General features: G+C 40.4%; 1 protein-coding gene across 3 annotated transcripts in view; it reads right to left on the bottom strand.

Annotated features, from left to right (window-relative positions):
- macrod2 (mono-ADP ribosylhydrolase 2) overlaps positions 1-9,058 on the bottom strand; it is a 460,594-nt gene that overhangs the window by 58,487 nt on the left and 393,049 nt on the right. The gene's annotated exons all lie outside the window — the stretch shown is intronic.

Below are 9,058 nucleotides of genomic sequence, written 5' to 3'. Positions count from 1 at the left end.
AATGAAAAGCAGCATAATATTTCTGGCACAATAGAATTATTAAAAACAGCAACTACAAAAACTAATGAAACGAGGATAAAAAAAAAAAAAGACAATTGTTACCTCAGCAAGTCTTTGCACAAAATATTTTCTGGCAATCACTGCAAGCAAAAGGCCTTCTACAAGTCTGAATAAAACTTGTCTACCCGTTGACATATTTTGGCCAGGTCTTTGTGAGTAGACTGTCTCAGCTTTGAAGGCTGCCTTCTCCAGACTCCATGTTTCAGTTTCTTCAATCAGGGATCCTCGAAGGCCACATTGGAATAGTTGTTTTGTTCTGAGCCAAATAGTCAAGAATGGAGGAGAACAAAACATTCAACTCTCGTGACTTTTTTCTCTTTTTAACGCAATGGGTACCAACAATTTAGCCTTCAACAAGGAAACAAATCGGCATAGGCAAGTGTGTCATAAGTGCTGGGGTGGTGGGAGGATGAAGATCTATAATTAGTTTCTAATTCCCACTTTATTAGATGCTGAGAGGGCCAGAGTCCTGTCAAGATGAATTTGTCACAGCTTATGAAAGAGGAATTACAAAGCTATTGATTTATTTGAGGAAAGGAACAACCACAACTCATTGAATGACATGACCTTAGCTCAGTGTCCTTTTGTCAAGGAGATATAATTGAATTTAATTTCAAACAAACGAGGGGAGGATGTTGGCATCATAATGTCTGCATTACTTCACGAGGGAGGAGAAAGGTTGTTTGACCCAACTTTGACGCTATTTAACATTAGATACATCTGCACAATCTATTCGTGCCAGGATCACCTTTATAGAAATAACAATGCTAAAGTTTGAGTAACAATCTCAGGAACTGACAGCAAACTTAAATTTTCAAGGAAATAGATGTAGAAGTGTAACTATTATCCCAGCACAAACAGGATTGATTGAAATTGAATTGAATTGCAATGCAATTCATTATATGGGTTTTGGGAGGCGTATATGATTGTGGATGAATTGAGTGGCATGGTGGCACAGCTGTAGGGCATTGGCCTCACAGACCAGGGTTCAATCCCGGCCCACCTGTGTGGCGTTTGCATGTTCTCCCCGTGGCTGTGTGGGTTTTCTCCAGGCATTGTGGTTGCCTCCCACATCCCCAAAACATGCATTAATTGGAGACTCTAAATTGCCCCTAGGTGTGATTATGAGTGACACTGTTGTCTGTCTCCATGTGCCCTGTAATTGGCTGGCAAGCAGTTTAGGGTGTACCCCGTCTCCTGCCCGTTGACAGCTGGGATAGGCTCCAGCACTACCGCAACACTCGTGAAGATAAGCGGCTCAGTAAATGGATGGATGAATTGAGGATGTGAAATGTGATTGATGAAATCTCAGATTATTCCAGTGGATGATTGTGCCCCTTTAAACACTGGATACAAAAAAAGTCAGGTACGAACCATCATGCAAAGCATTGCCAGCATAACAAAATTAGAGGTTTTGGCGAGAACTTTTTCCACGCATGTGAACATTTCTCAAATGTTATATACAAAAACAAGAAATATTGTCTTTTCAGCAGTTTTGGAGCTTCTGAATGATCTAAGTGAAGACTCCGAGTCAATCACAAGAAGGAATCCTGCACCCTTGCATTTCCTTGCTTTTACACTATATGTGACAAGGTCATTTTAAGAAAGAAATCAAGAAATCAAGACTCAAGAAATTTCTCTAGCACCTACTGCCAGCTCCACTCGAGTGCAGGTTGTTTATTTTAGCTGCAATGTATTAAGGTCGTGTGTACAGCACATATTTGTTCATAGACAAAAAATAGAGTCCATACTTTACCCAACATTATAAGGTGAGTTCACTGGCCTTTTAAAGGGCAGCACCCCTAACAGTGCTCCTCGATGCTATTGTGCAGCATAGTTTTGATTTAATTTCATTTTCCATTTCAGTTTTTGTGATCTTGTTGATTTTAGTTGTTAAGAACTTTGGAGCACATGCAATTTAAGCTTCCGTTATTTGGGATTCAGTAAATATGGCCTTTGGAGTGGTAATCGTTAAACAACATGTTTATAATTGTGATTGTACTTTACTAATTCAACACATCCCAAAAACATGGGAGGTTGATTGAAGACTCTAAATTGCCCATAGGTGTGAATGTGAGTACAAATGTTTTTTCTGTGCCCTGGGATTGGCTGGTGACCAGTTCAAGGTGTTTCTCACCTAGAAATAACTGCGATAAGATCCAGAATGTTTGTGACCTTAAAGTGCCACTGTCAATGAAATGCATGATTTTTAATGTTATTAATTAAAACAAGGCAGCCGGAATGAACCCATCTGTGTTCCACCACACAATGTTTGGCACAGTTTTTACACCGGATGCCATTCCTGACACAAACCCTCTCTGGGAGTAGAGGCCCCAGTGAGATACAAACTCACGACCCCTGGTTCAACAAACCAATGGTCTAATCACTTAGATATAGGGCCTCTATACAACATAAGTCTGATGTATATGGCTTTTTGTCCCTCCCGCCATGAAACTCCTCGGATTTGTTTTCGAGAAGTAGCAGGAAGTGATGTTAGTAGCAGACACCCACTCAAGCGGTCTCATATGTTTCTACTAGTTTTACCTGTTGGAAGGTAGCTCTTTGTTCCTTTGTGTTAGCCAAAATGCTGGCTCGTTGTATTGCTGGATATTGTTCGAACACTTTTGAGGATGGATTCATTCATCATACTTTTCAAAAAGACTCGGTTTGTCGTGAAAAATTGATTGAATGAAAGGAAGAGAGCTTCATGGGTTCCAAATGACAGGTAGGCGTGTATACAGCTACTAAAAAAAAATAATAGTTTGGAAGGGTGTGGGGACGTAATCCTCCCAGAATGTAACAAAAAACCCGCACACGTAAGTTAGTGGTGCTAAATGTGTCGATGAACATGTCGGTGCTGAGCACGGCTTCGTCCGTGGTGGACAGCTTCGGCCGGGCTGGCTTATACATACTGTCTGGGAGTCTGTTGTTAGTTAGAAGTGATCCGCATATCATCTAAACATGGCTCGCAATGAAACAAAATGGTAATATTGCCCTGGTCACTTCACTCGATTGTGTCCGCAGCGGACTGCTTCAGGTGGGCTGTCTCATACATACTGTCTGGGAGTCTGTTGTTAGTTACAAGTGATCCGCACATCATCTAAATAAGGCTAGAAACTAAATGAAAGGATAATATTCCCCCGGTCACTTCACTCGATTTTGTCAACGGCGGACGGCTTCGGCCGGGCTGGCTCATACGTACTGTCTGGGAGTCTGTTGTTAGTTAGAAGTGAGCCGCATATCATCTAAATATGGCTTGAAACGAAATGATAGGATGATATTGCCCCAGTCACTTCACTCGATTGTGTCCGCGACTGACGGCTTCAGCTGCGCTGGCTCATACATACTGTCTGGGAGTCTGTTGTTAGTTAGAAGTGATCCACGTGTCATCTAAATATGGCTCAAAACGATAGGGTAATATTGCCCCGGTCATGTTACTTGATTGTGAGATATTCTCTTCTTTGAAAAAAGCTTCCGTGTGCCATAGTGGGTGGCATAGCGTATTTTCAATGGCGAATGTCACGGCGTGACGTAATGAACAGAGAATACAGGCAATATGGCTACCACTTGGATGTTAAATGAGACTTCTGCAACTTTGCGCATGGATGACCCGCTCTTTGCACATATTTAATTTTTCGTATGGACATTGAAGTGAATAATGTTATATATATTTTTCATTACAATATCTATTTTAGAATGTTTATGGGCATGACACTTGACCTTTAATGAGGATAGGTGGAAAAGAAAATGAATGGATGGACATATTAGTTATTTTCAAAACGGTATGTTGCAGTGACGTTCTATAAATATCTGCAAATTATAACCAGGGAAATTACGCTTGTTAAACAACACAAATCAGTGCAAAGGGTGAGTAAATTCTACACTTTCCATTTTATTTTGTATTATCCAAAGAAAGAATACATGAAAATATGAAGCATGTTATTGTTAAAAAAATGATTAGAACTTTTCCTTTATACAGTACATATATATATATACACACACACACACACACACAAACACAAATTCTTTTTCACGTGCTCTGTATTTCTTGAGCTTGTATCGTTTGAGCGTACATTTGTTTCTGCACTCGTGGAATTTCCTGTGCTGCACTTCAGGGCTCGCCCACATCCTCCTAACACACAGCCCTAGCCACTTAAAATAGGATGGGATCCTTGTAAGGACATTCACATGAGACTCTACATCAAGTCTGTTTGATGTGAGAGTTTGTGGAGTGTTAAAGTCGTGCTGCTAAAGCACAGAAGCCCATTGCTTTTCAGAAACCAACCCACTACCCAAGATACATCCGAAAGATCCCCTTGTGTAACAATAAAACATCTTAAGTGTGTCTAATTAGTATGCTGAGTGGATGAAAGAAAGTGCTGCTTCACTTGTTGGCAGATCAAATAAAAACATGGAAAACAAATATCAAATGACTTGCTCCTTTTAATGGGATATGTGTGGGTGAATGGGAGATTAATACAATCGGAGATGTTAACTCTTGCAGAAAAATCCTGAAGAAAATAAGGAATTACATTAGCAATCACTGAAAAATGTGCTTCATGAAACAAACCAACTGCTGCAACTGCACACTGGTGTAAAAAAATAAATAAATAAAAATAACAAGAGTTGTGGGAGTCAGATTTCTCTCTATGCAGAAACCACAATATCCAAAGCCCCACGTCGTTTATTTGACACATGATGAACACTAGATAAGCATGAGCATCGACAAGCAGATCTTGATAGAGCTGAATGTCCCAGGGGCCATACTACTTCAAATTCAACTAGGTTTTGTGGAAAAATATTCCGCTACAAAAAGCCAACACATTGTAGTGGGGAATCAGGGTACCTCCCAAGATCAACTAGAATAAAATAATACACTTTTATTGTTCAAATTTTGTGGCTTTTTGGGGGAGGTGGGGTGGAGGATCTTATTCCAAAAGAACGTCCAACCTCAATGTGGGGTGGTAATTTAAGGATACATTTTGTGACTTGTCTTGTCGAGTTCATGTTTGTGTTGTACCAAATTAATTTAGTGTTAACACTACTTACATTCTTTTCACACTGTTATGACAATTAAGAAGTGAGATGTGTGAAACACAGCGAGGTTGAGTTGCATTCCTCCTGAATTATGCTGCTGTCATTTTTTTGTTATCGTTAAGACTATCCGTTGTTATGTTGCCACTGAAAATGGTTAATTTACTTATGACTGATAGCGACATTAAAATGTTGCTTTAAAAACTACACATAGAGTTCATGTTTTAATACGGCAATGTATGTCTAACCCTCAGATTAATAAAATTTCAGGTATTTCCTACAGGAAAAAAAAAAGAAAACTCCTTTGAAATCTAAACCAGTGGTCGGTTCCAGTGTCCCAGAAAACCGTGTACAACAAAAACAAGCATTGTGAACCATTTGTACCTTAGAGGTGACTCAAGAGATAGATGGTACTTAATTACCTTGACAACCGTGGATGTAATTAATAATGGTAATAGAACATCACCTTATATGTGAACTTATAAAAAGACAAACAAGGATAAGTAAAAGAAAACACAGCAGAATGGCTATGATAGATGAGCAGGCTCATAAAGTGACTAATACCATGAGATTAGCATAGTATCTCTCACTTGTTGTTAATACTTAATAAACAGGAACACCAACTGTTTTCAAAGTAATGTACCAAGTACGGGATCTAATTAATGTCACTGATGAATACATGCCATTAAAGATGTGTCAAGGGACTAATTATATCACCTGAAGATACGCCACAAAGGATGCTGTGATCGCAGGTGGGAGGCTTATGGGGTGGGGGTACACGCCGATCTATCAAAAAGTCCCAGACCCAGTCTGCTCATTCTCGAAAAAATTCCTCCCAAGTCCTTCATGTACTGAGAAAACAATGCACCTCAGTGTCCAAACATAGTAAATGTGATGCATCTCTACATAGAAAATGGCCCCTTAAACAAAATGTGAGGTGCCAGGAAAAGCAAGAAGGAACCCTTGGAGAGGAAACATCATGAGAGTGCATGGGGACATAGCAGCCTCCAGTAAGGCTGCCTAAATCTAACCAGGTCCAGGTGAACACACGATCACTGACAGGTACACCCAAATGGGTCAACTCAGCCACAACGAGGAAGAACGAACGCTCAAGGAGTTCTACACAGAGATGAAAATCCTGTTTTTCTGACCACCTTAATATGAAGGAAGAAAGCCTACGTTGACTCTCTGACCTCTATTTTAACAGACTCCTATATCACTCCTCTGCATGCCTGTGTTTTGACCTTTTCAAATCTTACTTTAAAGGTTGTGTGTTGTCTGTGGGGTGTGCCGCCCATGGCTCGGGTGAGTGCAACTCTCCCTATGACCTGCAAAGCTATTGTTTGAAAGGAAGTGTATTTATCACTGCTCTCCACTCCGCTCCCTACAAGCTACTACGTGAGTGAAAAGAACCCTTCCTCACACTGAAGTGCTGCTCACTTCTGCACTTTGAAAAGCTTTCTAGGCGCAATTGGTTTGGGGATATCTGAAAAGGAAGCCCTGCGCTCGGATGCTTTGAGAGTTGAAAATGGTGTTCAGGAGCTATTGAAAGTTTAATCAGTCTGCTATACATCTGTGCAGGGCTGAAACACAGACTGAGCTACTGACTGGCTGCTGAACTCCACTCGGCGCTGATTACAATGGGTCTGGTTTTTGTACCATTTCTTCAGGGAGAAGATCTGTAGTTTAACACCTTTACCTGTAAAGTACAATTTTTCAACTTGAATGGCATACTATTTCAATACTGGGGGGTCATATTGAACCAAAATATTTTTCATGTCTTTTAGATGTCTTGAAAAAGATAGACAATGTATAGAGAGCAGATGGCTCAAATAATTCCAAGAGTTCCAATGTTAACAATAGCTATTTTATGATATTGTCTTCATGAAAGGTCTAGTGTCATCCCTATAAACATTCTAAAATAGATATTGAAATGAAAAATACATATAAGATTATTCACTTCAATGTCTACACGAAAAAATCAATATGAGCGGAGAGTGCGGCATCCATGTGCAAAGTTGTGGAAGTTTCACTCGACATCCACATGGTCGCCATATTGGCTGCATTTACTGTCCGTGACGTCACCCGGGACATTCGCCATTGAAAACACGCTGTGCCTCCTACTGTAGGATACGCCCCTTCAGACACGGAAGCTCTTTTCGATGAAAACATCTCACAACCGAGTGAAGTGTCCCGGGCATTATTACCCTATTGTTTTGAGACATATTTAGATGAAATGCGGATCACGGCCAAACCACCTCCCTGCCCTATCTACCTCAGTGGGGCGGTGATAAACGGCCTCTTCCGCAGGGGACATGAGCCACCGCGGCAACGAGCCACCCTGGCCGACAAGGCCGGCGGCAGGCTCGGCCTTCTCGGCCTTGTCGAAAACGCCGGTAGCGATCCACAAGGCCCGCGGAGGCCGTCCTTCAGCGGCTGCTGCATGGAAGCCTTCCGATCCGCACATCGACACATTTAGCAACCCTGATTTGTGGATTACGCCCCTTCCCCCAACTATTGATTTTTTTTTTTAGTACCTGTCATTTGGAACCAATGAAGCTCTAGTCCTTTGCACCCGTGCAATCCATTTTTCAAGACGAACCGGGTCTCTTGCAAACTTATGAAGTGTAAATCCATCCTATCGAGTGTTCAAGCAATCTCCAGCAATGCAACGAGCCGGCATTTTGGCTAACACGAAGGAACAATGAGCTACCTTCCTGAAGGTAAAACTAATAGAAACAAACAAGTCCACTTGAGGGCGGTCCTGCCATCTACATCACTTCCTGCTTCTTCTCGGAAACAAATCCCTCGAGAGGGTTTTTATGGCGGAAGTTACAAAAAGCCATATATGTCAAAATCATGTCTTGTGAAAAAACGGGTCCACACTGGCAGCCGTTTTTTCATTAATAACACACTAAAAATCATGCATTTCATGACAGTGGCACTTTAATGTTCACAACATGTTCATTAGGTTTATGAACATTTTGAAACGATAGAAAAAAATGGCAGTTTTATTTGGATCCCTTTAAGATTTAACATGTTTGTAACAGTGCTTCATGTATCAAAAAAGGAGCAAAGTGGTATGGATTGTTTGTGGACTATATAATCCAATATCAGTCACTCACATTTGAAAAATATACGGGTGTGGTCAGTCATGCCGTGTGCTTTTGGGATAACTTCCAAACATGCTGAGTAAGGTTAATTCGCATTTCCTGTTTCCGGGTGAATACTGATTGTTTAGGATCAGGCTTCTTTTGTTATCAAAATTGACGAAATAAACCCGTAAATTAATGTCAAGACCAACATTCCCTCTAATTTTTGACGCGCCTCCATTTGACCACTGTGAGCAACATCAGACGTATGCACTGTGGTCAGATCAGTGTCATCCATTTAAGTTACATGGCTCATTCAAAGATTCCGATTACAGCATTTACATTCCCATCAAAATATTTCTAAGAACAATTTTGTGTTTTTCCAAACTTACAATGACAATCTCAACAAAAAAAAAAAAAATACATCGCTAATTAAACCTAGCCAACTCTGAACAATAATTTGAAAGGTCACTTCTAACTTTGTTTATTATTTTTTTCAACCCACAATGATATCCTTGTTTGTTTTTCTTGCTGTAAAACTGAATTATTGCTTGGAGAATTTCTTTAGCAATGCATGTTGAAAGCTGAATAATGCTCCCAAACAGTTTAAATGTTAAAGTTATGTTGCCTCCTATATTTAAAATACAGAATTAGCTGTATTGTCTGTGCTTTCATCCTCGAACAGCCTGTGTCAAGGTGGAATTTTAACACTATGCACCATCTCATCCTGTACTTTCTACTTTGGCTTCAGACGTGACTTTTTTTTACTCAAAAAACAGAAAATCCCGTCCAGTTTCACCACTATTTCTTCTATTTTTCCCATACCCCGACATTCATTTGGACAACAGCACCTCTTTGTTTTTTTTTACTTT

Source organism: Syngnathoides biaculeatus, chromosome 12 (genome assembly GCF_019802595.1).
Source record: "Syngnathoides biaculeatus isolate LvHL_M chromosome 12, ASM1980259v1, whole genome shotgun sequence".
In the NCBI taxonomy this organism is placed as follows: domain Eukaryota; kingdom Metazoa; phylum Chordata; class Actinopteri; order Syngnathiformes; family Syngnathidae; genus Syngnathoides; species Syngnathoides biaculeatus.
Note: the sequence above shows the minus strand (reverse complement) of the source record. Positions and strands in the feature narration are given on the sequence as shown.